The sequence below is a fragment of the Oncorhynchus mykiss genome, chromosome 7, assembly GCF_013265735.2.
Source record: "Oncorhynchus mykiss isolate Arlee chromosome 7, USDA_OmykA_1.1, whole genome shotgun sequence".
Classification (NCBI taxonomy): Eukaryota; Metazoa; Chordata; class Actinopteri; order Salmoniformes; family Salmonidae; genus Oncorhynchus; species Oncorhynchus mykiss.
Window position 1 is genome coordinate 51,005,009 of NC_048571.1, and position 27,287 is coordinate 51,032,295.

Sequence of the window (27,287 nt, forward strand, 5' to 3'; positions counted from 1 at the left end):
TCCTGAAGTCCACGATCATCTCTTTTGTTTTGTTATTGTTGGGTGAGAGGTTATTTTCCTGGCACCACACTCTCAGAGCCCTCACCTCCTCCCTGTAGGCTGTCTCGTCATTGTTGGTAGTCAGGCCTACTACTGTTGTCATCTGCAAACTTGATAATTGAGTTGGAGATGTGCGTGGCCAAGCAGTCATGGGTGAACAGGGAGTACAGGAGGGGGCTGAGTACACATCCTTGTGGGGCCCCAGTGTTGAGGATCAGCGAAGTGGAGGTGTTGTCTCCTACATTCACCACCTGGGGGCGGCCCGTCAGGAATTCCAGGACCCTGTTGCACAGGGCGGAGTTCAGCCCCCGGGCCGCACAGGGCGGAGTTCAGCCCCCGGGCCTCAAGCTTAATGATGTGCTTGGAGGGTGCAATAGTGTTGAATGCTGAGCTATAGTCAATGAACAGCGTTCTTACTTAGGTGCTCCTCTTGTCCAGATGGGATAAGTCAGTGTGCAGCGCGATGGCGATTGATTGCATGGTCTGTGGATCTATTGGGGCGGTAAGCAAATTGAAGTGGGTCTAGGGTGTCAGGTAAGGAAGAGGTGATATGGTCCTTGACTAGTCTCTAAAAGCTTCACTTCATGATGACAGAAGTGAGTGCTACGGGGTAAGTTACCTGTGGCGCTGATGTTTAGTTTTTTGTATGCTCTACGGCAACAGTGTCTAGGTGGAATTTGTATTTGTGGTCCTGGCAACTGGACCTTTTTTGAGATGACATTCGTTTGTACTATCAAGGCCCAGGTCTGACAGAATCTGTGAAGAAGTTATAGGTGCTGCTGTAGGCCCTCTAGTAGGGTGAGGTCGGGCTCTGCAGACCATTTTAGTCCCCTCGCCAATTCGTTGATTTGTATATTTAAGAGGGTGGGGCTTAAGCTGCATCCCTGTCTCACCCCCCGGCCCTGTGGAAAGAAATGTCTGTGTTTTTTTTTGCCTATTTTAACCGCACATTTGTTGTTTGTATTCATGGATTTGATAATGTATATTTTCCACCAACACCACTTTCCATCAATTTGTATAGCAGGCCCCCATGACATTTTTTAAATCGACAAAGCATGAGAAGAATTTGACTTTGTTTCTCTCTCTTTTCTCTATCTCTGTTTCTGTGTATTTGTTGCGCTTTCTCTTTCTGTCGCTCTCTCTCTATCTATCACTGTGTGGATTGCATGAAACTCGTTCCAAAGTTTCAGTGTTGGTTTAACCTTGCTCTCTCCTCATCTGTCATTTTGGATCCCCCCCTTTCCACCCCCAGTATTACCCAGACGCAATGGATACCTGAGGGCCTGCCAAAAGGCTTGCTGCCAGGCCAGTGCAGAGATTAGGGGAGTGGTCTCTCTCTCTTTCCCAACTCTTTCTCGTCTTCTTTCTTCACCTCCCCCTCTCTCTCTCTCCTCATATTGGCTGAGGGTCAGCCTGTGGTCTAAGCAAGCCTATCCTCCCATCTGGGGTCTGAAAGGGGAAACCTAGGCATGGCAATGTACCAGTGAGCTGACCGTCAGAGCCCAAGCTGACAAGGTAAAAATCTGTCATTCTGCACCTGAGCAAAGCAGTTAACCCACTGTTCCCCGGGCGCCGAAGACGTGGATGTCGATTAAGGCAGCCCCCCGCACCTCTCTGATTCAGAGGGGTTGGGTTAAATGTGGAAGACACATTTCAGTTGAAGGCATTCTCGTACAGCTGACTAGGTATCCCCCTTACCCATTCCATAATAAGCCCAGTGTTATGCCCAGTGTGGATAGCCTGGATCAGAGCTCCCATCCTCAGCTGCACCCTTGTTGTGGTTGGGCTCTGCATCAGGATACTAGTCTCAGACAGGGTGCTGCTCTATATGAGTCCTCCTAAAACTCTACTACAGCCTCTGTCTAGACTCTTGCTCAATTGGCTGAAGCATTGGGGTTCTTTTGATACTCTCTTGAGAAGTACCATGTCAGATGAAAGTTTTTTTCATCACTAAATCAGGATTCATTTCTTCCTCACTCTGCCTGCCAGCCGTCCCTCTAATGGCTTCAGAGTCAGAGAAGAAAGCATATTTCCATCGAGAGAGAGATGCAGCGTTTTTGATCATGATGACTCTATTATGTGTATAAGACAATTTTCTCCATGACACAGTACTTTGTGGAGTGGAGAGATTACTTGACAGTCTCTTGCTGAGAAGAGAACATTTATTCAGATATGTAGGCAACTAACCATCCTGTACCAGTTCTACATTTCCTCGGTCACCATTGATGACCTTTGCCATGTTGCCAAAGCAGTATTATGTCTGTTTATTTCAAAGACTCTTGATTAGTAGCCTGTGAAATTGGATTAACTTTCATTACTGTTTATTTTTGAATGTTATAATAAATAAAGTATTTTTTTTCAAGTGTCCTTATAAGGGAGATGGTTCATGATAGGAGAGAGGAGCAGCTCAGAACTGGTTGTGATTAATAACACACCTCTGTCACTCTGTGTGTGCTGTTGGCCCAGGTTCCCCTCTCTGTGGGACTGTGGGATTGATTGATCACGTCATTTAGTCCTGGGGGGCAGACTAGTTAACCTCTCCGTAGGCTGGGGGGTGGAGGGATGGGGTGGGGTAGGGGAGAGTCACATTGGCCCAATCCCAAAGGACCTCTAAACCCTATGCCTTATGCACTCGTGGAGATCTGACAGGATTTGATTGGTATAAGCAATATGGTGAAACTTCCACATCGCCTATCAGAGGGCATACTTTCCTCTACATGACCACGTACAGTATCATCAACACATCTTTAGACTTTTCAATATGAACATTGGTTAAGACATCAACACTTCTTTTAGTGTTTTTCCAAATGTATGCTTTACTAGCGATCTCAACATGCTTTGGGCATTAGCTATTCCTCTGTATCATACATAAATTATTATCCACTTTAGGAGGCGGCTCTCCATAGTAGCAAAAAGTAGCAACATCTGAGACATTCTTCAGTGTGAGTGTGGCTCAATGCCTGCTACTGGGCTAATGTTAGGAGGGAGACGCGTGCCACTGGAGAATGTGTGTGTGTGTGTGTGTGTGATGGTCAGAAAGAGAACACTGGCACTCATTGTCAGGTATAATGTGTTGCTCTCCTGGCGTGATTCCTTGTTGTCTTCCACCACAGGAATCCATATGGATTTATGGGAATGAATCAGAGTATCCTGCTGCCTGTGGAACAGTAGTTGTACAGTCTAGAGCGCTGCTGTACAACAGATCATATTCTACCCACAGCACACTACTGACGGGTCCAGAAACCTCACTCTGGCTCTCTGGTGATAGATGACTCCGCTCTAACCTGTACTCACACGCCCTACAGGTCCTGTTCCTCTATTTATGAGTATGTGATTGGCATGGGGAGGGGGGAGGGGGGGGGGGGGTGTGTGACTGAAGAGGGGGCAGTTTGGAGAGAGAAGAGGTTTAGGTTTGGCTCGGAGGAGCCTATGGTGAGTTGAGGCCACACTCCATCTGTATTGATTTATATGTCTGTAACTCTCTGCAGGTAAATCAGTGGACAACTACTAGCTGCACATCACATCAGATCTGGCTCTACAGAAAGTACTATAGCAGATGTTTCCATCCAGTTCAGTTCAGGGGGATGTTTGGAAGTCGAGAGAGACTACAGTGAAAGGATGCCGGCAGTACCCTGTTTCTCTACGCTGCTGGCTTCTCCAGTGTTTCAGTCGGCGGAAGATGGACTGTAGAAGACTAACATACCACAGTCCAACTTGAAGTTAACCTTCAATCGTTGTCCATTTAGATTTCACATCATGTTCACGATTCCTATTTTCCCTTGCTCTTCACTTTGGTGCTCAAACTAACCTCCAAGCTAACTGGACACCCTAATGAATCTAATCAGGGTCTAGTTGCTAAGCTGTGATAGGCTTAGAGCTGGTGACTCACACCTTTAGGGGAGATAAGGGGTGTGGTTAGAAGTGTTTGGGGTGTTTAGGGGAGTTCTGGCTACAGAGGCTGCCTGCTCGGCTCTTAAATTGGTGATCAGCCCCTATCACATTCCTCTGGTGGGCAGCTCTCTCTCTCCTCTCTCCTCTCTCTCACACTTACTTCACACATCCATATGGTTGTGCCACCAGCTGCAGTCTAGAGAAGTCTTCAGCTCAGCAACACACTCAATGCTATCATCTCCATGTCAGTCTCTCTCCCTCGTCTCCTGGTCATCTGAGAAAGGAACAGACTTTTTCAATTACAGAGACGTTGAAAGTGTTTTCTTCTGGTTATGGTGCTGCAATGATTATCCTCTGAGAGGCTCTGTTGTTTGACCGTGTGTTCCCCAGTCCTTGCTCAGCCAGCCGGAGGGGAAGTGGTGAGTAACTTTTACATATTCATAGCAAACATGCCATTTCACACACCGACTGACTGACAGACATGGGATCTCTGCCTGGATACAGTCATGTTAGTTTGGTAGCTTCTGTCATGAATGAGGTATTTTCTCTCTATTTGATTAAAAACTTTCAGCTTCAGTGATTGACTGCCTTGTGTTTCTTTAGGCTAGTTTTGACAACTTTTTAAGTTGATTTAGAATATTTACATTCAATTGATTTCTGTGTCTATAAGCCTTGTCATGACAATTTGTAGGATTCTGCTTTCTTGTGTGCATGCGGGTGCTACACTATAGTATGGTAGCTTATGACATTTTGTGATTTAAACATCTTTGGAACCATGTCCTCCCGTTGCTTTTGCACTGCTCTGTAGAGTCTGCCAAGTAGGATGTTGGGAGTGGGTGGCTTCATGTTTAGAGAGGGTGCGATGGGGGATAAAAAGAGAAGGAGGGAGATAGGAAAAAGAGAAACATTGGGAAGGGAGAAAAGAGTGAGAGAGAAATAAAAGGAAAGCGAGTGAGAGAAGGGAAAAGGCAGTGTAGAGGCAGTCTCCTGTCATCTCAGCTGTTGTGAATTAAGTGGACTGACAGCACGCATCTCCCTGCATCTCACAGCTGTGCGACATGCCTTCCACTTTATTTTTAACTCTACTTATATTGGGCTACGACAGGGAACAAACAGCCTATTGTCTCTCAGCTATGTGGGCACGGTGTGTGTGTGTAGTTGGTTGTGCATATCAGGGGAGTCTAGGCATTTATACCTAAAGCTGTTGGTGTTGTTATGCGTCAAAAATCATGTCAGATATGACAAGTTAAAGTACAGTTTATATCTGAGCGGTACAATGCTGGGTCTGCTGTCTTTGTTGACCGTGTGAGTGTGTCTATAAATCGCATGGTACATTCCACAATAGACGTGCTGCACTCTTTGTTTATGGCACCCAGGTCTGAGTGGCTGGCCCTGGCCTAGTAGGGAAAAGAATAGGGTGTGACACACAACAGGTTGTGGCTTCCTGAACACTCCTCTTTCTTTCTGTGCCACAGTTTCTATATACCTGCACCAAAGCAACTCCGTGCCCAAAATGGCCTCTGCGTTGACATTTCGAGCCAGTGGTTAAACCAGGCACAGAAAACAGATCATCTTTGTAGGGAAAATGACATGTATATCAATAGGGATCTTGGAAAATAAATCACATTTTCGGGTCCAGCAAGCCATTTAAACCTTTATGAGCCATATACTGAAGGCTAGTGCTGACTGTCCCCTGCATCCATCCACACAGACCCAGAACAAATAGCCTCCTTTCAATACAATACTCTCAGGAGGATAAGGAGCAAGGGATCTGCTGAGCCCAGAGGAGGAGAAAATTAAAGGAGAGAGGGAGAGTGAAAGACAATGGGCTGGATGGATGGGGTGTGTTGAGTGGATCCCCAGGCAGTGAGTGTGCCCATTGATTTAGAGAGTGAGTGGGCGTGGGGTTCGCCCCCCTACTGCTGCCAACCCCATTTCCTCCTCTAACGCTGTTAACCGATCAATGTCCTGGACACAGCTCGCAATGAGCCACACCAGTGGGGAGATTTCATCGCTAATCAAATGTAATCTCTAACACTGGTTTAATGTTGCCAATCATCCATCTTCAGCTTGTTTTACTATTGTAGCTCTTCCTGTCCTAGTAAAACAACATAACCACATCATGCCAGTCAACTGTCCACTGACGAGTTTGAACAAGAAAGACATGAGTGACGTTGATATGCAACCAAACCCCTCAGTGAGCTCTATGCAGACTGCCTTTGGGGAGAAATCACAACGTAAGCCTACAACTTGTAACTGGGTAGGGATAGGGAAGTGTGGTAACTGGGTAGGGATAGGGAAGTGTGGTAACTTTGTAGGGATAGTGAAGCGTGGTAACTGGGTAGGGAAGTGTGGTAACTTTGTAGGGATAGTGAAGCGTGGTAACTGGGGAAGGAAGTGTGGTAACTTTGCATATCTATCACTCCAGTGTTCATTTGCTAAGTTGTAATTACTTTGCTACTATGGCCTATTTATTGCCTCACCTCCTTACTCCATTTGCACACACTGTATATAGACTTTTTCTATTGTGTTATTGACTGTAAATTTGTTTATTCCATGTGTAACTGTTGTTTTTGTCGCACTGCTTTGCTTTATCTTGGCCAGGTCGTAGTTGTCGCCTACCTGGTTAAATAAAAGCAAAACAAAAAAACTGGGTAGGGAAGCGTGGTAACTGGGTAGGGATAGGGAAGCGTGGTAACTGGGTAGGGATAGGGAAGCGTGGTAACTGGGTAGGGATAGGGAAGCGTGGTAACTGGGTAGGGATAGGGAAGCGTGGTAACTGGGTAGGGATAGGGAAGCGTGGTAACTGGGTAGGGATAGGGAAGTGTGGTAACTGGGTAGGGATAGGGAAGCGTGGTAACTGGGTAGGGATAGGGAAACGTGGTAACTGGGTAGGGGTAGGGAAACGTGGTAACTGGGTAGGGAAGCATGGTAACTGGGTAGGGAAGCGTGGTAGCTGGGTAGGGAAGCGTGGTAACTGGGTAGGGAAGCGTGGTAACTGGGTAGGGAAGCGTGGTAACTGGGTAGGGAAGCGTGGTAACTGGGTAGGGAAGCGTGGTAGCTGGGTAGGGAAGCGTGGTAGCTGGGTAGGGAAGCTGGGTAGGGAAGCGTGGTAGCTGGGTAGGGAAGCGTGGTAACTGGGTAGGGAAGCGTGGTAACTGGGTAGGGAAGCGTGGTAACTGGGTAGGGAAGCATGGTAGTTGGGTAGGGAAGCGTGGTAACTGGGTAGGGAAGCGTGGTAACTGGGTAGGGAAGCGTGGTAGCTGGGTAGGGAAGCGTTGTAGCTGGGTAGGGAAGCTGGGTAGGGAAGCGTGGTAGCTGGGTAGGGAAGCGTGGTAGCTGGGTAGGGAAGCGTGGTAACTGGGTAGGGAAGCGTGGTAACTGGGTAGGGAAGCATGGTAGCTGGGTAGGGAAGCGTGGTAACTGGGTAGGGAAGCGTGGTAACTGGGTAGGGAAGCGTGGTAGCTGGGTAGGGAAGCGTGGTAGCTGGGTAGGGAAGCGTGGTAGCTGGGTAGGGAAGCGTGGTAACTGGGTAGGGAAGCGTGGTAACTGGGTAGGGAAGCGTGGTAACTGGGTAGGGAAGCGTGGTAGCTGGGTAGGGAAGCGTGGTAACTGGGTAGGGAAGCGTGGTAGCTGGGTAGGGAAGCGTGGTAGCTGGGTAGGGAAGTGTGGTAACTGGGTAGGGATAGGGAAGTGTGGTAACTGGGTAGGGATAGGGAAGCGTGGTAACTGGGTAGGGATAGGGAAGCGTGGTAGCTGGGTAGGGAAGCGTGGTAGCTGGGTAGGGAAGCGTGGTAGCTGGGTAGGGAAGCGTGGTAGCTGGGTAGGGAAGCGTGGTAACTGGGTAGGGAAGCGTGGTAACTGGGTAGGGAAGCGTGGTAACTGGGTAGGGAAGCGTGGTAACTGGGTAGGGAAGCGTGGTAACTGGGTAGGGAAGCGTGGTAACTGGGTAGGGAAGCGTGGTAACTGGGTAGGGAAGCGTGGTAGCTGGGTAGGGAATCGTGGTAACTGGGTAGGGAAGCGTGGTAACTGGGTAGGGAAGCGTGGTAGCTGGGTAGGGAAGCGTGGTAACTGGGTAGGGAAGCGTGGTAACTGGGTAGGGAAGCGTGGTAACTGGGTAGGGAAGCGTGGTAACTGGGTAGGGAAGCGTGGTAACTGGGTAGGGAAGCGTGGTAACTGGGTAGGGAAGCGTGGTAACTGGGTAGGGAAGCGTGGTAGCTGGGTAGGGAAGCGTGGTAACTGGGTAGGGAAGCGTGGTAGCTGGGTCGGGAAGCGTGGTAGCTGGGTAGGGAAGCGTGGTAGCTGGGTAGGGAAGTGTGGTAGCTGGGTAGGGATAGGGAAGTGTGGTAACTGGGTAGGGAAAGGGAAGCGTGGTAACTGGGTAGGGATAGGGAAGCGTGGTAACTGGGTAGGGATAGGGAAGCGTGGTCGCCAATATCAACATGAACAAGTTTATTCAAGCCGTTAGAAATGGTTTTGTTGTTTTTTAAACAATGGCATCTGAATGACATTTAGTAGGCTTATATTACACATGTCCAACAGATTTTGATTAGATTTTCTTTGTGTGGTAAGTCAACAGTATCTTTGTCTCCAATATTTGTCTCAACACTCCCACCACTCTTGAGTCTGCCAGAGAACTAAGAGAGCTGGCTGACTAACCAGCCTGCCATCTGATAGGCCAGGGAGGTGATTGCTCTCAGCTCCTGACTGTCAAACACAAGGGCTTCCTTCCCCCACTCGAGAGAGAGCGAGAGAGGGGGGGAGTGGGAGAGGGTTAGAGAGGAGAGTGAGGGAGAGATAAATATAAAGAGAGTGTGGGGGAGTATGGGGTGGGAGAGGAAGTGTACGTGAATGAGTGACAGAGAGAGGGATGGAAAAAATGTGTAAAATAACATGAAATGATGAGGGCATACTGAGGGGAAAGGAGTGGAGGTACAGAATGAAAAGTGGGAGAGGGGGAGAAAGAGACCCTCTATCTGCCAGCCAAACCACCCCTGTCTGCTCTTCAACACTCAACACAGTCCCAGTCCCATGTCATCTCTCTGTCATGGATCTAACCAGAACACATTCCTCTGTTCCCTCCACTCTGCCCACAACTCACCATCCTCTCATTTTCAGATTGTTTACTCGCTAAACCAGATTATGTTTCATAGAATTAAACACATTATCATAAAATCTGATGGAAATCATGTCAAATCCAAGTAGCTCCAATGACAATACAATAGGGCTTTCTCTGCTGAGGGCTTTCTTATCATATAAAATAGTCATACCAGATTTTTATCCCCCTAGAGGAATGTAAATTGGTTGGTTGGCTCATAACTCAAGACCTTCACCCCCTCTATTTCTACCTTGTTGTCTAAACATGTATATTTGTGCTGACAGAGCAGAGAGAGAAATGAATTCTGCCAGTGCTGCCTTTTCTACAGAGGATGGTCACATCATTCTATTGAGTTATTTGTCTCCTTGATAGACTGCAATACTCACACATATGCAGGCAGGCAGGCACACATACGAACAAACACATTCCCTCTCCCTCCTCTCTCTCTCTCTGATCTATATGGTAGATAATCAGTCATTAAAGAAGCCTCAGATGATGCAGAGCTTTAGCTTTCTCCATTAGCCATCTCTTTACATTGTAGTGAAAGTGGTTTGTGAAGCTTTAATTTGACTAGGGCTTGCCTCCTAACCGTGGGTTCATTAGACAACATGAAAGGCTGTATTGGAGTTTCATTGGTGAGAACGAGCAGCCTCAGATCTCTCTTCTAGAGTTAATGAAAAGATGAGACACACAGCTCAGCCATAGAGCTCTGTTAATTGCGTTTAACTCCCAATCCATCATTTCCTTGTTTTTCATGCATGTTTGCTTAGGGAATAAAATACTAGGGACCAAGCCCACCAGTTAACACTGGAAAGTTCAGGCAATTGAAAGTTTGGCGGTTGGTTATTCTGCTTCTAGAATATTTCCAGCATCTGCGTTTCCTGTTTCTCTCTCTTAATTCCACACAGATAGGCCTACAGCCGGGTGCTCGTTTGTCAGACTGACAGGCCTTATTTAGCAGTGAACTGTGGGCAAATGAGTCCCGGGTCATGTGTTAATTCTGTCGTGTCAGATGTCAGTTTCCAATCAATCCCAAAGGCATGGCGTGTACCTGGCCTGGGACATGGTGGTTGTGAGCTAGCTAGAGCCGTGGAGATGCCAGCCGTGTTGACAAAATAACTGTCACTGTGATCTGTGTCAGATAGAGAGCCGCTCTGTTTCATTCTGCATAAAAGAGTTCTATTTTCTGTCTTCAGACAATGTAAAGGAGTTTGGTTCATTGTCTCCCATTGGCTTTGCTGTCTAACATTAACACTCATCAGACATGGCTGTCTGAAATGTTACTACAGCGCACACCACATGCCAAAGGGCAGTGGGTCAGAGCACTGTTGAACTATGTCGAGAGGAGGGAGGACAACAGCGTGCCATGAATTCAGATGCCATGTTAAATGGGGCTTGCTTCTTTACCAGAAGGTCAAAGTGCTATCAGCCACAGCACATTTTATGACAGCTCTGTGGAGTAGCAAACCCTGGGCATTTAACTGTGCTGCTAGGGCTCCTGGGAAGTTTCCTCTGTCTCTATGGTGACGTGTGGAGGGCTTGTTGCGGTTGTTATAAGTTCTCCTTTTATCTCCTGTTTATAATGTCAAGCTTCCCTAAGTTAAATACAGGACCAGAGGTACTAATGATGTTCATTTACTGCGGCCGTGGGCAAACTGAGCCTTAATTGGACAATGCCATCCATATGTGATGTAGGTAGTGGTGGTCGCCACCCCTGTGGTCCTGAAGTTTACAGCCAGGGTTCTTGGGAGGACAGGGTGGGGTAAAGGTGTGGGTGGGTGGCAGGGTTTTTATGAGATGGTTGGTCTATATGGAGGCGGGACTTGGGGCTCTGCAGCCACCCAGGTCTCTGTGCGCTGACTGCATTGCAGATGGCTTCAGTGTGCCATAGGGCAGGGGTCGGCAAGTTAAAAAAATATATATACAAAAAAATATATATTTAAGCGTAGGTCCCCAAAAGTTAAGTAAAAAAATATATTGATTTTGTGGGGTTAGTTTTTGGTTTCAAAAAAGACTGAGTTCACCAGGATTTCAGCCCCCCAAAAAAATATTTAGGAAATGTATTCCCACAAATAAAAATATGTGATCGTGTCTCAATGTAATGAAGGTATGAAATTATAGTTGTTTTCAAATACAATGTACTGTATTTTTGGGCTTAGTTCTGGTCAATTTGCAGTGTACTAATTATTTTCCGTCCACCGACCATTCACTCTGCCAAAAATCGGCCCATGGCTGGATCTATATAGTTGCCTACCCCTGCCATAAGGTATATAGACACTCACAGGAGATCCAGGAAAGCATGGTGCTGTTGACGCTCACTTTGCCACCCACCCCTCTGCCACGTGTCACCCATAGGTCCCATGAGGCTGTGGACATCACCAGGTGCCAATTATGCCAACATCAGGCTTCCAACCCCCCCACACACACACACACACTGAACACGCACCATTGACTCCTCAGTTTTCCCATTTGGCAAGCGATGCTCACAAAGGACCGATGAGGTGTGCAGAGGGCACCCACTGACATGGAGCACAGGAGGAGGAAGAGCAGGAGGAGGAAGAGCAAGATTTAGGTTTAGGATTATTGGGTTAACAGAGAGGAGGAACAGTGTGGGGGTCGGGAGATGCATAGAGAAACAGACAGAGGAATGGTGATGGAGAGAGAGATGTGGAGGGAAGTAACTACATTAAAGGGGAGAAAGGAGTTACTGTAGGTATGAGGGGGAGAAGAGAGAGAGAGAGAGAGGGACAACGATGGAGGGAGCGCTGCCAAGCTGTCCCGTGGGTGATAAATGAGGCCTTAATGAAGTATCTGTGCTTGTCTCTCTCTGTCTGGAGAAAACCGCAGCCTTGGCACAGAGCAGGCCTCGCTCTATCACGCCATGGAGAAAAACACACACACACCGAGAGAGAGAGAGAGAGAGAGCTCTCATCTACATCAAGTGTTCTCTGATTCTCTCCACACATACAATGTGCTTCCTACCCTGGCCTGGCAGGGTGGTTTACTTCGTTTAGGCCATTGTTCAGTGTGACAGGGCTGTGATGTAGAAGGCAGTGTGGTTTTGCTCACACGGAGTGATGGAATAGAACACATGTTAATCCTTCTCTGGAGTAAACAACGGATGGTCTTTTGTGGCTTGTTGTCACTTTCTCACTGAGATGTTATTCTGTTAGTCGTCAAGATTTATAAACAGTGGATCTTCAGTGTGCAAAAAAAACCCGATTTAGTAGGGCATTTTAGTAAGATGACTGTGAAATCACCACAGTGTGTATGGGTGAGAGAGGGATCGAGACCGGACGTTAGCTAAGAGGGCGATGATAGATCAAGAGACAGAGTTGGCTGTGTTTTATAAGAGAGAAATGCATGAACACCTCACACAGAGCAGCCAAAGCAAAACTTTATCCTGCACCTGAGGTGTGGCTGTGACAACGAGCTCCAGAAAAACAGCCCTCCTGTGAATTGCATACACCAGTGTCAATCAGTATGGTTTGGGCCAGGGGGTGTGTGTGTGGGGGGGGGGGGGGGGGGGGGATTATTAAGTGGTCTATCTGGACCTGGGTCACGATGCCAATGCGGCGATGATGCGATGGGAGACATGGCCCTCTGCTTCTTAGGAAGACGGGTAGCTACAGGAGATATGTCTTTGTATTTGTGTGGCTGCCTGAGTTTGGTCTCTCCGCCTTGATTGACAGAAAGCGTCTGTCTTTTTCCTTCCTGTTGTTGTAGCCTTGCCTTTGACCTAATGGCATTCTATTCCATAGAAAGCCTGAACATTTTTGAGTCAGAGGAACTGTTTGTACATTATAGGGGTTGTGTAGAGAGGGAGGAGAGTCAGAGGAACTGTTTGTACATTATAGGGGTTGTGTAGAGAGGGAGGAGAGTCAGAGGAACTGTTTGTACATTATAGGGGTTGTGTAGAGAGGGAGGAGAGTCAGAGGAACTGTTTGTACATTTATAGGGGTTGTGTAGAGAGGGAGGGGAGTCAGAGGAACTGTTTGTACATTATAGGGGTTGTGTAGAGAGGGAGGAGAGTTTAGCTTTGCGGTATGACTGTGTGGGCCGAGGCGAATTCATCCCAGTGGAAAAGGGGAGAGAAGAAACGTTTGCTGAAAAGTAGGACAAGGATAATGTGTGTGTGCTTGTGTGTATACAGTAACGTATACGTGTGTGTGTGTCCTACATCCGGTGGTGTGGCGGTTGCAATGTCGGCGTATGCATGCCGTCAGAGTTTTCCCAGTGTGCCATTTGATGTAAAGACCATATGTTTCAGGCAGTCCGGGCCGTGCCCACCCCTACATGGCCAGCTGGCGCTTGATTCAGGGTCTCTCTCACCCCGCCACCTCCTCAAACCTCAAACCACCATGCCAACCCACCCCTCAAAGGCATGTATGACAGGGGCTCAGGGTATAAAGTGGTCCCCGCCCGGAATGCTGACCAACCTTGGCATATATTTGTAAACACGCATACATTACATGCGTAAAGCATTCCCATAGGCCTTCTGTTCCCTGTAGGGCCCCTGGATATGAGTTTGTTCCTGCTGAGGAATGACCTCATTTCCCAGCATGCACCAGAGAGCATTAAGCAGCCCCCAGTATGTGGGTTTCCATGACCTTCATCCATCTGAAACCCACAACAGCAGATCTGATATAGTATAGATATACACAGAAACCCTCTACCTCTAGGTATTTTAGTTATTTAGTCCTGATAGTACAGTGTGGATAACATTCCGTGTTTAGTAATATCAAGTTATTAGTCTGCGTGACTGTGTGAGATCCAGTACCATTTCTCAGTTAGACAATACGTCTATAGATGTACTATTTGCTGGCATATTTAGTAGTGATGGGGGGGAAATCGATAATTACGGTGCATTCAGAAAGTATTCACACCTCTTTTCCCACATTTTGTTACAGCCTGAATTTAAAATTGATCAAATTTAGATTTTTTGGCCACTGGCGTACACACAATACCTCATAATGTCAAAGTGGAATTCTGTTTTTAGAAATGTTTACAAATTAATGAACAATGAAAAGCTGAAATGTCTTTAGTCAATAAGTATTCAACCCCTTTGCTGTGCTTAATAAGTTGATGGACTCACTCTGTGTGCGATTTAATAGTGGTTAACATGATATTTGAATGACTTCCTCATCTCTGTACCCCACAAAAGGTTCCTCAGTCGAGCAGTGAATTTCAAACACATCCACAAAGATAGGGAGGTTTTCCAATGCCTCTCAATGAAAGGCTGGTAGATGGTAAAAAAAAAAGCAGACGTTGAATATCCCTTTGAGCACAGTGAAGTTATGAATGACTCTTTGGATGGTGTATGAATACACCCAGTCACTACAAAGTTACAGGCGTCCTTCCTAACTCAGTTGCCGGCGAGGAAGGAAACTACTCAGTCGCAGAGTTTAATGGCTGCGATTAGGGGAAAACTGAGGATTGATCAACAACATTGTAGTTACTCCACAAAACTAACCAAATTGAGTAAAAAGGAAGCCTGTACAGAATAAAGATATTCCAAAAACATGCATCCTGTTTGCAACAAGGCACTAAAGTAATACTGCAAAAAATGTGGCAAAGCAATTCACTTTTTTTCCTGAATACAAACTGTTATGTTTGGGGCAAATCCAATACAACACATTACCTAGTACCACTCTCCTTATCTTCAAGCATAGTGGTGGAAGCGTCATGTTATGCGCATGACATTAATCGTTAAAGACTGGAGTTTTTCAGAATAAAAATCAAATGAAATGGAGCTCAGCACAGGCAAAATCCCAGAGGAAAAGCTGGTTCAATCTGATTTCCACCAGACACTTGGAGATGAATTCACCTTTCAGCAGGACAATAACCTAAAACGCAAGCCCAAATCTACACTGTAGTTGCTTACCAACAAGACTGTGAATGTTCCTGAGTGGCCAAGTTACAGTTTTGACTTAAATCTACATGAAAAGCTATGGCAAGTCATGAAAATGGTTGTCTATCAATGATCAACAACCAATTTGACAGAGCTTGAAGATTTCCAAAAAGAATAATGGGCAAGTATTGCACAATCCAGGAGTGGAAAGCTCTTAGAGACTTACCCATAAGGCTCACAGCTGTAATCGCTGCCAAAGGTGCTTCTACAAAGTATTAACTCGGGTGTGAATGTTTATGGAAATGAGATCCTTTCTGAAGGCACTGTACACATCGCAATATTATTTGTGGGTGATATTTTTTTAATATTTGACTTCAGGTATTGATTTGTCAAATATATATATATTCATATTAAAAAATATATATTTGCGACTGTAGCTAGCTTTGATGAAAAACTAGTCGGCTTTACCTGTGCCAAACACTTTACCTGTGTTTTCGGGCACTTTTATTTCCCTGAGTGATCAAAACTCGTCTCTCTTGTCTCTTTTGAGCAGACATATAGTGATTCATATGTTTGGAACATCAAATCACAATACAAATACAATCATGACATTAGCTATACATATTGTATCAGCACCTAAGTATCGTGATAATATTGTATCGTGAGGTCCCTGGCAATTCTCAGCCCTAATATTTTGTTCCAGTGACTGGAATGTTCATGTCCATAGTAGCCTAGTCCCTCCCCATGTAGCCCAGCTGAGGCCAAGCAGAACCAGGCTATGACCTGCCTTATCGTGATGGGGGTTGTAGTAGTGATGGTGGTGATAGGAGTTGTTGTAGTGCTGGTTCTGGTGCCGATGGGGGTAGACAGTATGTGCTTTTGACTCAGAGCAACACAAACAAGCTCCAGCCTGGTGAACTCAGCAGCCATAGCCCGCTCCCTCCCTCCGTATAATTCTCTATCTCTTGCTCTCCATTTCCCAGCTCTTCCTCTTCAGGGACAGGGAAAATGGTTTCATGGGGCCATTTCCAGCAGTCTGTGATCCGTGTCTCCTACTAATTGTTTTCCCAAATCCTGGGCTGGTGTGTTTAGGACAGAAGGGTGGAATGCAGGGGAAGGTTCCCATCTTCCCACTATTACACACATGAACCTTTCTGTCTGTAGCCCAACATGCTGCTACTCTACTCAGAGTGGCAGATCCCCATTAAATACTGGCTGGGTTTTCATCAGAGAAGATGCATCCAGTATGTATGGTTGATGTCGGCTATGTTTCAGTTGAGAAGGAGAAATGGGGTCAGAGAGAGACGACACAGAAAGGGAGAGAGGGGAGTCAGAGTACAGGAGAGGGAAAGAGACTGACAAAGGTAAAGAAAGAGACTATATATGTGTTTGGGATGGCAGGGAGCCTAGTGGTTAGAGCGTTGGGCCAGTAACCCGAACTGAACCGCCCCTGAACAAGGCAGTTAGTAGTCCGTCATTGTAAATAAGAATTTATTCTTAACTGACTTGCCTAGTTAAATAAACGTAGAGAAGAGAGATGGAGAGTGAGTGAAACAAAACGAGGGAGAAGAGAGGCCCGTGGGTGCAGTGTAAAGGTCAGTGTGTATGTGAGCGTGTTAAGAACTGGTGTGAGGCTGAGGATAATTAGAATGTGTCTGAGCTCACCACACTCCTCTACACACTCAGGGGAAGACTGCCTGTCCATCAAACATGAGAGGGTCCAGGGGCTGAGTTCTCTCACACACACACACACACACACACACACACACACACAAAAAACAGGGCCGAGTACACACGGACAAACATGCAGATGCATGCGCACACAAGTTACAACCCCAATCCCTCGCCTTCTCACTAAAGCAATTCCACTCTCATTTGCCACATCGAGCAGCTCATATTCCCACACTTGATGCATTTGTTATATTGAAGTATAATATCCTGTCTATGATCCTATTCTTTCTATTTAGAATTCTCAATCAGTCTCATAACTCAAAGTATCTTTGATCTGAACTCCTCAACTGGAGTACTAAAAGCCCATTACTAGTGCTGAAAGTTGTTTTTGGGAGGTGTGTGTGTACGCATGCACATTTGTGTGTTGTGAGTGTAGCTTTGCCTGTCCCTGCGGTATTATTTCACAGGACTTGCTAAGCATTTATGAGCTAATTAAGGTTGCAGAGCTGGTGAGCTGGTGATAAGGCCCATGTCCGGCCCCATTATTAATGTTCCACGCTCCACTGGGGCTCCAGACCTGCAAGCAGCCTAATTGGAAGCACTGAATCTGTTTGGGGAGAATTCTGATGACTTTCAGAACAAAGTGTGTGTGAATTTATGCGTCTGCGGGTTTGTGCTTGTTTGTGTGTGTCTACTTGGGGTGTACTGTATGTGGGTGTGTTTGTGCGTGGGTGCGTTTGGCAATTTTGTGTTTGGCAAGCATGTAGCCCAGTTCTGCTCTGACCCACATTTCCGAGTGAGCCCCATTATCTGGTCTCTTGAAGTATGTTTAACTTGGGAAAAACACAGCACAGAGCTCCAGACCACCCCTGGAAATTCCCACAGCCTCCAGAACATAAAAAAGAGCTGCCAATATCATGATTATAAATGTTCCTAATGTTGTATTGCAAATTGCATTTTGTCATGGTTTGTTTTCTTTCAAATGTTCGCCTCAGAAATGTGAGGTGTCATGAAGTTGTGAAATAGCAGCTGCCTTTACCACGGGTCCAAGGTAGGGGCTACTGTTTGCTCAGGGTCAATGTTAATGTGAGGAGTGAAACTTTCCCCCCATCTCTGACCCCATGACGACTGTAGCCACGACAACCCCCTCCCCCCGGACCTAGAGCCCAGACCCTCTGGTGTCTGTCTGTGTCTGCATCATAAAGACAGCTCCGCCTTTGAAGCCGGACAATGACCTCAAACTTGTTGCTCTCTGAAACACCCCTCTGCCATTGTGGAGGTCGTAAAAACCCAACGGGAGAGATTTCCTGCAACAAAAAAAAACATTTGGTGTGTGTTGGGGTCTTTTTGTCAAAGAGATGGGAGAGGGCCTATGGAGAGTGGGGGTTGGGTGTGGTTTTCAGTGTTGGTTGTTAAAGTTCCTTCCTGCCTGAGCGCTGATGTCATCGGTGCAGGCCTGAAACCAACACAGCACTGCATGAGGCTACAAACTGTTCTGCCCACAAACACGCACAGAAAATGGGAAACACATTCATGCTATTAATGAATTGCCTGTTTAAATACTCTGGTCCAGCTTGCTCCCTACTCACACAGACAAATATGTCCAGTACCCTCTCTTCTGTGTGTGAATCACCTCCTAAGTGGTTGAGGGAATATTCTGCCGTGCCACAGCAAAGACATCAAACACAAGTGCAACCAACAGTATAAAATGTCTGAACTCCCTAAGACTGCAATAGTGCCATGAGACTGCAATAGTGCCATGAGAGACTGCAATAGTGCCATGAGAGACTGCCATGAGAGACTGAAATAGTGCCATGAGAGACTGCCATGAGAGACTGCAATAGTGCCATGAGAGACTGCAATAGTGCCATGAGAGACTGCCATGAGAGACTGCAATAGTGCCATGAGAGACTGCAATAGTGCCACGAGAGACTGCAATAGTGCCACGAGAGACTGCAATAGTGCCACGAGAGACTGCAATAGTGCCACGAGAGACTGCAATAGTGCCACGAGAGACTGCAATAGTGCCACGAGGGACTGCAATAGTGCCACGAGGGACTGCAATAGTGCCACGAGGGACTGCAATAGTGCCACGAGGGACTGCAATAGTGCCACGAGGGACTGCAATAGTGCCACGAGGGACTGCAATAGTGCCACGAGGGACTGCAATAGTGCCACGAGGGACTGCAATGCTGCCACGAGGGACTGCAATGCTACCACGAGGGACTGTAATGCTACCACGAGGGACTGCAATGCTACCAAGAGGGACTGCAATGCTACAAAGAGGGACTGCAATGGTACGAAGCGAACATGTTTGCCAACAACTCATTATGTTGAAAATGTGCCTCATCTGTTTTCTAATTTGGTCTCTCAGCTGTTTTTCCCTCCCAGAATAAATGTCTTCCATTTGCAGACGATTATGCGTGTCCCCAGTGTCAGTGCTGTGTGTCAGTGCTGTGTGTCAGTGCTGTGTGTCAGTGCTGTGTGTCAGTGCTGTGTGGTCCCCTGCTGGTCTGAGGACAGGACTATTCCATTCCTAATAAAAGACACTGAGCTGGAATCACATTGACTTGATACCTTCCCTCACCTCGCTTCAAATTGTGTTCAAACCTTTGTCATGTCATCAATTCATCTGCTCAATACACACACACACACACACACACACACACACACACACACACACACACACACACACACACACACACACACACACACACACACACACACACTGTACAAACACCTCCACACCAGGCATCTCGCATAACCCAAATCTGTCACATTCCACATTAAACGATTCCACATCTTTATTTTATCACAGCCAAAGCTTTCCTCTTGAAAGTAAAAACATAAAACATAGACCATCCGTTTTCTGTCTCCGAGTTTTTGTCCTCTGAAGTTCGTCATATCCCCAGTCTTTCCTCGTCACATTTGTGTGGTGTCACGCTGGTACAGAAGTAACTGTCCATGTGTGTAAGTCTGTCCCTGTCACAGAGAGGGAGAGCCTTTATATGGGAGGACAGGCAGGACACGGTGACACTGGTGAATCACGTCTGCTGGGTGTTAATGTCTTCTCCTGGCAATTAGCTGCCTCAGTGTGATGCAGGGAGCAGACAAAGGGACACGGAATGAATCACCACCTAATTACTCTCCCTACATACCACGCCGCATCGATCCTGTCACATTCGGATTCTAGCACTATGTTTTATTAAAATGATTATGGGCTGTTCATCATAATTTCCCTATCTGAGACTTTTATCCACAGCCATTTTGCTCGGCTGTTGTGGTAGATGACTGTTGACGTAGAGCTGTAGGTGGCCATATGTATTCAGCTGGGTCCGTTCTGAGGAGGCAGAGGTGGAGAGCTTTTCTCAAGAACACCGCTAGAAATACCTGACCTTGATGTGTGTGACAGGAAAGTCCAGCCCTCTAGCCGCCATTCAATGTCCACACTTCTACCTTCTCTCCTTTTGAGTTGTCTTTTTCTTTTACCTACCACTGGCCCTATTCTATGGAGGACAACTTCATTTCTATCTGTACCTTCAGTCGATACACTATGATGTGTGCAGTGTAGTGAGGCTGCATCTCTCTGCGTCCAGGCCCACCCCTATCGCTGTGGGATAGGACTTTCTCTTTCGAAGCACACCCCAACACCCATCAGTGTTGGGGTGTTCGTCTGAGTGTGTGTCCCTGACCTCTGACCAGGAACACCAGATGTGGTGGGCTCACCTCGCAGGCCAACCAATGGCTGGTTAAGGACGGGCTAGACATGGTACCAGAGGAGCAAAGACACTAAACCAAGACTGGGGTTTAGAATGGGGTTTACAGAGAATTCTATCGGTCTTCAAGCTTGAAGTTAATCAATGTCCCTGACTTTAACTGCTTAAATGTGACACATTGAACTTTTGTCTTGACTTCTTCTCGTGACTTTTGAGCATAAGTGTGTTTCTGTTCATAGAAATTGCCCTTGTGGTCCATAAAGACTACGTTGACTTGGTTGTTTTGTGTGTACAGTATATACAGCAGGGCTATTCAATTCTGGTCTTGGAGGGCCAACACGGTTTTTTTTTGTTTCCACCTGGTAGTTAGTTGAACTCACCTGGTGCCCCTGATTAGAAGGAGAGGATGAAAAACAGGCGTTTTTGGGCCCTCCAGGACCGGAATTGAATAGCTCTGCTGTACAGGGATTGGGATTCCGCAAGTTTACGAGCTGTGTCTGTGGGCCGACACAGGATCTCTAAAGTTTACCCAGCTTGCCAGGCAAGGGGTGACACATTTCAACCCTCTGCTCTAAAACGGTCATTTGCAGCTGAGAATGCTGGGAGTTTGAAGGGGCTCGTTATGGAAGTCCCTGCTTGGTTGGTTACTCTCTCTCTCGGTCTCTCTCGGTCCCTCTCTCTCTGTCTGTCAAATCAATTTAAGGGGTTTATTGGTATGGCAAACATATGTTAACATTGCCAAAGCAAGTGAAGTAGATAAATCAAGTCAAAGTTTGTCACGTGCGCCGAATACAACAGGTGTAGAACTTACAGTGAAATGCTTACTTACAGGCTCTAACCAATAGTGCAAAAAAGGTATTAGGTGAACAATAGGTAAGTAAAGAAATAAAACAACAGTAAAAAGACAGGCTATATACAGTAGCGAGGCTATAAAAGTAGCGAGGCTACATACAGACACCAGTTAGTCAGGCTGATTGAGGTAGTATGTACATGTAGATATGGTTAAAGTGACTATGCATATATGATGAACAGAGAGTAGCAGTAGCGTGAAAGAGGGGTTGGCGGGTGGTGGGTGGCGGGACACTATGCAGACAGCCCGGTTAGCCAATGTGCGGGAGCACTGGTTGGTCAGCCCAATTGAGGTAGTATGCACATGAATGTATAGTTAAAGTGACTATGCATATAAGACAAACAGAGAGTAGCAGCAGTGTAAAAGAGGGGTTGGGTTGGGGGAGCACAATGCAAATAGCCCGTGTAACCATTTGGTTACCTGTTCAGGGGTCTTATGGCTTGGGGGTAAAAACTGTTGAGAAGCCTTTTGGTCCTAGACTTGGCACTTCGGTACCGCTAGCCATGCGGAAGTAGAGAGAACAGTCTATGACTGGGGTGGCTGGGGTCTTGGACAATTTTTAGGGCCTTCCTCTGACACTGCCTGGTGTAGAGGTCCTGGATGGCAGGCAGCCTAGCCCCAGTGATGTACTGGGCCGTACGCACTACCCTCTGTAGTGCCTTGCGGTCAGAGGCCGAGCAGTTGCCATACCAGGCAGTGAGGCAACCAGCTCTCGATGTTGCAGCTGTAGAACCTTTCGAGGATCTCAGGACCCATGCCAAATCTTTTTAGTTTCCTGAGGGGGACTAGACTTTGTCGTAATACACAATATAAAATGAACCGTAAACATTACTCAGAGAAGTTCCATAAGAATAAAGACATTTTAAAGTGTCATATGTCTATATACAGTGTTGAACTATTTTCACATCGTTACAAGTACAAAAGGGAAAATGAATAAACATATGGGTTGTATTTACAATGGTGTTTGTTCTTCACTGGTTGCCATTTTCTTGTGGCAACAGGTCACACATATTGCTGCTGTGATGTCACACTGGTATTTCACCCGGTATAAATGGGAGTTTATCAAATTAGATTTTTATTTCAATTTCTTTGTGGATCTGTGTAATCTGAGGGAAATTGTGTCTCTATAGTCAAACATTTGGCAGGAAGTTAGGAAGTGCAGCTCAGTTTCCACCTCCAATTTGTGGGCAGTGTGTACTCTGTATACGGGCCAAATAGCATTCTAGTTTGCATAGTTTTTTTTGTAAATTTTTTCCCAATGTGTCAAGTAATTATATTTATGTTTTCTCATGATTTGGTTGGGTCTAATTGTGTTGCTGTCTTGAGGCTCTGTGGGGTCTGTTTGAGTTTGTGAACAAAGCCCCAGGACTAGTTTGCTTAGGGGACTGTTCTCCAGGTTCATGTCTCTGTAGGTAATGGCTTCGTTATGGAAGGTTTAGGAATCTCTCTCTGTCCCTCTCTCTCTCGCCGTGTCTCTCTATTTCGCCGTGTCTCTCTGTCCCCCTTCCCCCTCTCTCTCTGTCCCTCTCTCGCTCTCTCTGTCCCTCTCTCGCCCTCTGTCTGTCTCTGTCCCTCTCTTGCTCTCTCTGTCTCTCTCTCTCTGTGTCTCTCTCTCTCTCTCTCTCTCTCTGTCTCTCTCTGTCTCTGTCTCTCTCTCTGTGTCTCTAGTTCTCTCTGTCCCCCCCTCTCGTTCTCTCTCTCTCTCTGTGTGTGTCTGGCGCTCTCTCTCTCTCTGTGTCTCTAGTTCTCTCTGCCCCCCCCCCTCTCGCTCTCTCTCTCTCTCTCTCTCTGTGTGTCTGGCTCTCTCTCTCTCTCTCTCTCTCTCGCTCTCTCGCTCTCTCTGTGTTTGGCACTCTCTCGCTCTCTCTGTCTGGCGCTCTCTCGCTCTCTCTCGCTCTCTCTCGCTCGCTCTCTCTCGCGCTCTCACTCTCGCTCTCTCTCTCTGTCTCTCGTTCTCTCTGTCCCCCCCTTTCGCGCGCTCTCTCTCTCTCTCTCTCTCTCTCTGTGTCTGGTGCTCTCTCTCGCTCTCTCTGTGTGTCTCTGGCTCTCTCTGTGTCTCTAGTTCTCTCTGTCCCCCCTCTCTCTCTCTCTCTCTCCCTCTGTGTCTGTCTCTCTCTCTCTCTCTCTCTCTCTCTCTGTGTTTGGCTCTCTCGCTCTCTCATCTGTGTTGGACTCTCTCTCTCTCTCTCTCTCTCTCGCGCTCTCTCTCTCGCTCTCTCTCTCTCTCTCTCTCTCTCTCGCGCGCTCTCTCTCGCTCTCTGTCGTCCCCCATCTCTCTCTGCCCCCCCTCTCTCTCTCTGTCCCCCCCTCTCTCTCTCTGTCCCCCTCTCTGTCTCTCGCTCTCTCTCTTGCTCTCTCTCTCTCGCTCTCTCTGTGTCTGGCGCGCTCTCTCTCTCTCGCTCTCTCTGTGTCTGGCGCTCTCTCTCACGCTGTCTGGCGCTCTCTCTCTCTCTCACACTCTCTCTCTGTCGCCCTCTCTCTCTCTCTCTCTCTCTGTCCCTCTCTCTCTCTCTCTCTGTCCCCCTCTCTCTCTCTCTCTGTCCCCCCCTCTCTCTCTCTCTGTCCCCCCCTCTCTCTCTCTGTCCCCCCCTCTCTCTCTCTCTGTCCCCCCCTCTCTCTCTCTCTGTCCCCCCCCTCTCTCTCTCTCTGTCCCCCCCTCTCTCTCTCTCTGTCCCCCCCCCCTCTCTCTCTCTCTGTCCCCCCCCCCTCTCTCTCTCTCTGTCCCCCTCTCTCTCTCTCTCTCTGTCCCCCTCTCTCTCTCTCTCTCTGTCCCCCTCTCTCTCTCTCTCTCTGTCCCCCCCTCTCTCTCTCTCTGTCCCCCCCTCTCTCTCTCTCTCTCTGCCCCCCCTCTCTCTCTCTCTGCCCCCCCCTCTCTCTCTCTCTCTGTCCCCCTCTCTCTCTCTCTCTCTCTCTGTCCCCCTCTCTCTCTCTCTCTCTCTCTCTGTCCCCCCTCTCTCTCTCTCTCTCTCTCTCTCTGTCCCCCCTCTCTCTCTCTCTCTGTCCCCCTCTCCCTCTCTCTCTGTCCCTCTCTCTCTCTGTCCCCCTCTCTCTCTCTCTCTCTCTCTCTCTGTCCCCCCTCTCTCTCTCTCTCTCTCTCTGTCCCCCCTCTCTCTCTCTCTGTCCCCCCTCTCTCTCTCTCTCTCTGTCCCCCTCTCTCTATCTGTCCCCCCCTCTCTCTCTCTGTCCCCCCCTCTCTCTCTCTCTGTCCCCCCCTCTCTCTCTCTCTGTCCCCCCTCTCTCTCTCTCTCTTTCCCCCCTCTCTCTCTCTGTCCCCCTCTCTCTCTCTCTGTCCCCCCTCTCTCTCTCTCTGTCCCCCTCTCTCTCTCTCTCTCTCTCTGTCCCCCCCTCTCTCTCTGTCCCCCCTCTCTCTCTCTCTGTCCCCCCTCTCTCTCTCTCTGTCCCCCCCCTCTCTCTCTCTCTGTCCCCCCCTCTCTCTCTCTCTTTCTGTCCCCCTCTCTCTCTCTCTACCCCCCTCTCTCTCTCTCTGTCCCCCCCCTCTCTCTCTCTCTCTGTCCCCCCCTCTCTCTCTCTTTCTGTCCCCCTCTCTCTCTCTCTACCCCCCTCTCTCTCTCTCTCTGTCCCCCCCTCTCTCTCTCTCTCTCTCTGTCCCCCCCCCTCTCTCTCTCTCTGTCCCCCCCTCTCTCTCTCTTTCTGTCCCCCTCTCTCTCTCTCTACCCCCCTCTCTCTCTCTCTGTCCCCCCCTCTCTCTCTCTCTCTCTCTCTCTGTCCCCTCCCTCTCTCTCTCTCTGTCCCCCCTCTCTCTCTCTCTCTCTGTCCCCCTCTCTCTCTCTCTGTCCCCCCTCTCTCTCTCTCTCTGTCCCCCCTCTCTCTCTCTCTCTCTCTCTGTCCCCCCCCTCTCTCTCTCTCTTTCCCCCCTCTCTCTCTCTCTGTCCCCCTCTCTCTCTCTCTCTGTCCCCCTCTCTCTCTCTGTCCCCCTCTCTCTCTCTCTCTCTCTCTGTCCCCCTCTCTCTCTCTGTCCCCCTCTCTCTCTCTCTCTCTCTGTCCCCCTCTCTCTCTCTGTCCCCCCCCTCTCTCTCTGTCCCCCCTCTCTCTCTCTCTGTCCCCCCTCTCTCTCTCTGTCCCCCCCCTCTCTCTCTGTCCCCCCCCCTCTCTCTCTTTCCCCCCCCTCTCTCTCTCTCTTTCCCCATCTCTCTCTCTCTCTCTGTCCCCCTCTCTCTCTCTCTCTCTGTCCCCCCCTCTCTCTCTCTCTCTGTCCCCCTCTCTCTCTCTGTCCCCCCCCCTCTCTCTCTCTGTCCCCCCTCTCTCTCTCTCTGTCCCCCCTCTCTCTCTCTGTCCCCCCTCTCTCTCTCTGTCCCCCCCCTCTCTCTCTGTCCCCCCCCTCTCTCTCTGTCCCCCCCTCTCTCTCTCTCTCTTTCCCCATCTCTCTCTCTCTCTCTGTCCCCCTCTCCCTCTCTCTCTCTGTCCCCCCTCTCTCTCTCTCTGTCCCCCCTCTCTCTCTCTGTCCCCCCCTCTCTCTCTGTCCCCCCCCCCTCTCTCTCTGTCCCCCCCTCTCTCTCTCTCTCTTTCCCCATCTCTCTCTCTCTCTCTGTCCCCCTCTCTCTCTCTCTCTGTCTTCCCCTCTCTCTCTCTCTCTGTCCACACCTCTCTCTGTCTCTCGTTCTCGCTCTCTCTCTGTGTGTGTGTCTGGCACTCTCTCTCTCTCTCTGTCCCCCCCTCTCTCGCTCTTGCTCTCTCTGTCCCCCCCTCTCTCTCTGTGCCCCCCTCTCTCTCTCGCCCTCTCTGTCCCCTCCTCTCTCTCACCCTCTCTGTCCCCCCCTCTCTCGCTCTCTCTGTGTCTGGCGCTCTCTCTCGCTCGCTCTCTGTGTCTGGCGCTCGCTCTCTGTGTCTGGCGCTCTCTCTTTCTCGCTCTCTCTGTGTCTGGCGCTCTCTCTCTCTCGCTCTCTCTGTGTCTGGCGCTCTCACTCTCTCGCTCTCTCTGTCTGGCGCTCTCACTCTCTTGCTCTCTCTGTGTCTGGCGCTCTCTCTCTCTCGCTCTCTCTGTGTCTGGCGCTCTCACTCTCTCGCTCTCTGTCTGGCACTCTCACTCTCTCGCTCTCTCTGTGTCTGGCGCTCTTTCGCTATTTCTGTGTCTGGCGCTCTCTCTGTGGCGCTCTCTGTGTCTCTCTCTCTGTGTCTCTCTCTCTGTGTCTCTCTCTCTGTGTCTCTCTCTCTGTGTCTCTCTCTCTCTCTGTCCCCCCCTCTCTCTCTCTCTGTCCCTCTCTCTCTGTCCCTCTCTCTCTCTCTGTCCCTCTCTCTCTCTCTGTCCCTCTCTCTCTCTGTCCCTCTCTCTCTCTCTGTCCCTCTCTCTCTCTCTGTCCCTCTCTCTCTCTCTCTCTCTCTGTCCCCCCCTCTCTCTCTGTCCCCCCCTCTCTCGCTCTCTCTGTGTCTGGCTCTCGCTCTCTCTGTGTCTGGCGCTCTCTCTTGCTCGCTCTCTGTGTCTGGCGCTCTCTCTCGCTCTTTCTGTGTCTGGCGCTCTCTGTGTCTCTCTCTCTGTGTCTCTCTCTCTGTCCCTCTCTCTCTGTCCCTCTCTCTCTCTGTCCCTCTCTCTCTGTCCCTCTCTCTCTCTGTCCCTCTCTCTCTGTCCCCCCCCCTCTCTCTCTCTGTCCCTCTCTCTCTCTCTCTCTGTCCCCCCCTCTCTCGCTCTCTCTGTGTCTGGCTCTCGCTCTCTTTGTGTCTGGCGCTCTCTCTCGCTCGCTCTCTGTGTCTGGCGCTCTCTCTCGCTCGCTCTCTGTGTCTGGCGCTCTCGCTCGCTCTCTGTGTCTGGCGCTCTCTCTCTCTCGCTCTCTCTGTGTCTGGCGCTCTCTCTCTCTCGCTCTCTCTGTGTCTGGCGCTCTCGCTCTCTCTGTCTGGCACTCTCTCGCTCTCTCTGTGTCTGGCGCTCTATCTCTCTGGCGCTCTCTCTCTCGCTCTTTCTGTGTCTGGCGCTCCATCTCTCTCGCTCTCTCTGTGTCTGGCGCTCTCTCTCTCGCTCTCTCTGTGTCTGGCGCTCTCTCTCTCTCGCTCTTTCTGTGTCTCTCTCTCTGTGTCTCTCTCTCTGTATCTCTCTCTCGCTCTGTCCCCCCCTCTCTCTCTCTCTGTCCCCCCCCTCTCTCGCTCTGTCCCTCTCTTTCTCTCTCTCTCTCTGTCCCCCCCTCTCTCTCTCTCTGTCCCTCTCTCTCTCTCTCTGTCCCC

The 27,287-nt window shown here is 48.7% G+C and overlaps 1 protein-coding gene across 2 annotated transcripts in view; it reads left to right on the plus strand.

The window, feature by feature from the left end:
* LOC110527970 (prickle-like protein 2) overlaps nucleotides 1–27,287 on the plus strand; it is a 115,038-nt gene that overhangs the window by 40,917 nt on the left and 46,834 nt on the right. The window contains exon 1 of one of the 2 annotated variants that reach the window (XM_036983459.1): nucleotides 3,983–4,349. The exons of the other annotated variant lie outside the window; for it this stretch is intronic. The gene's annotated coding sequence lies outside the window, so the exon portion shown is untranslated. Of the gene's footprint in view, nucleotides 1–3,982; nucleotides 4,350–27,287 lie in introns of those variants that run through there. 2 annotated transcript variants of the gene reach the window in all.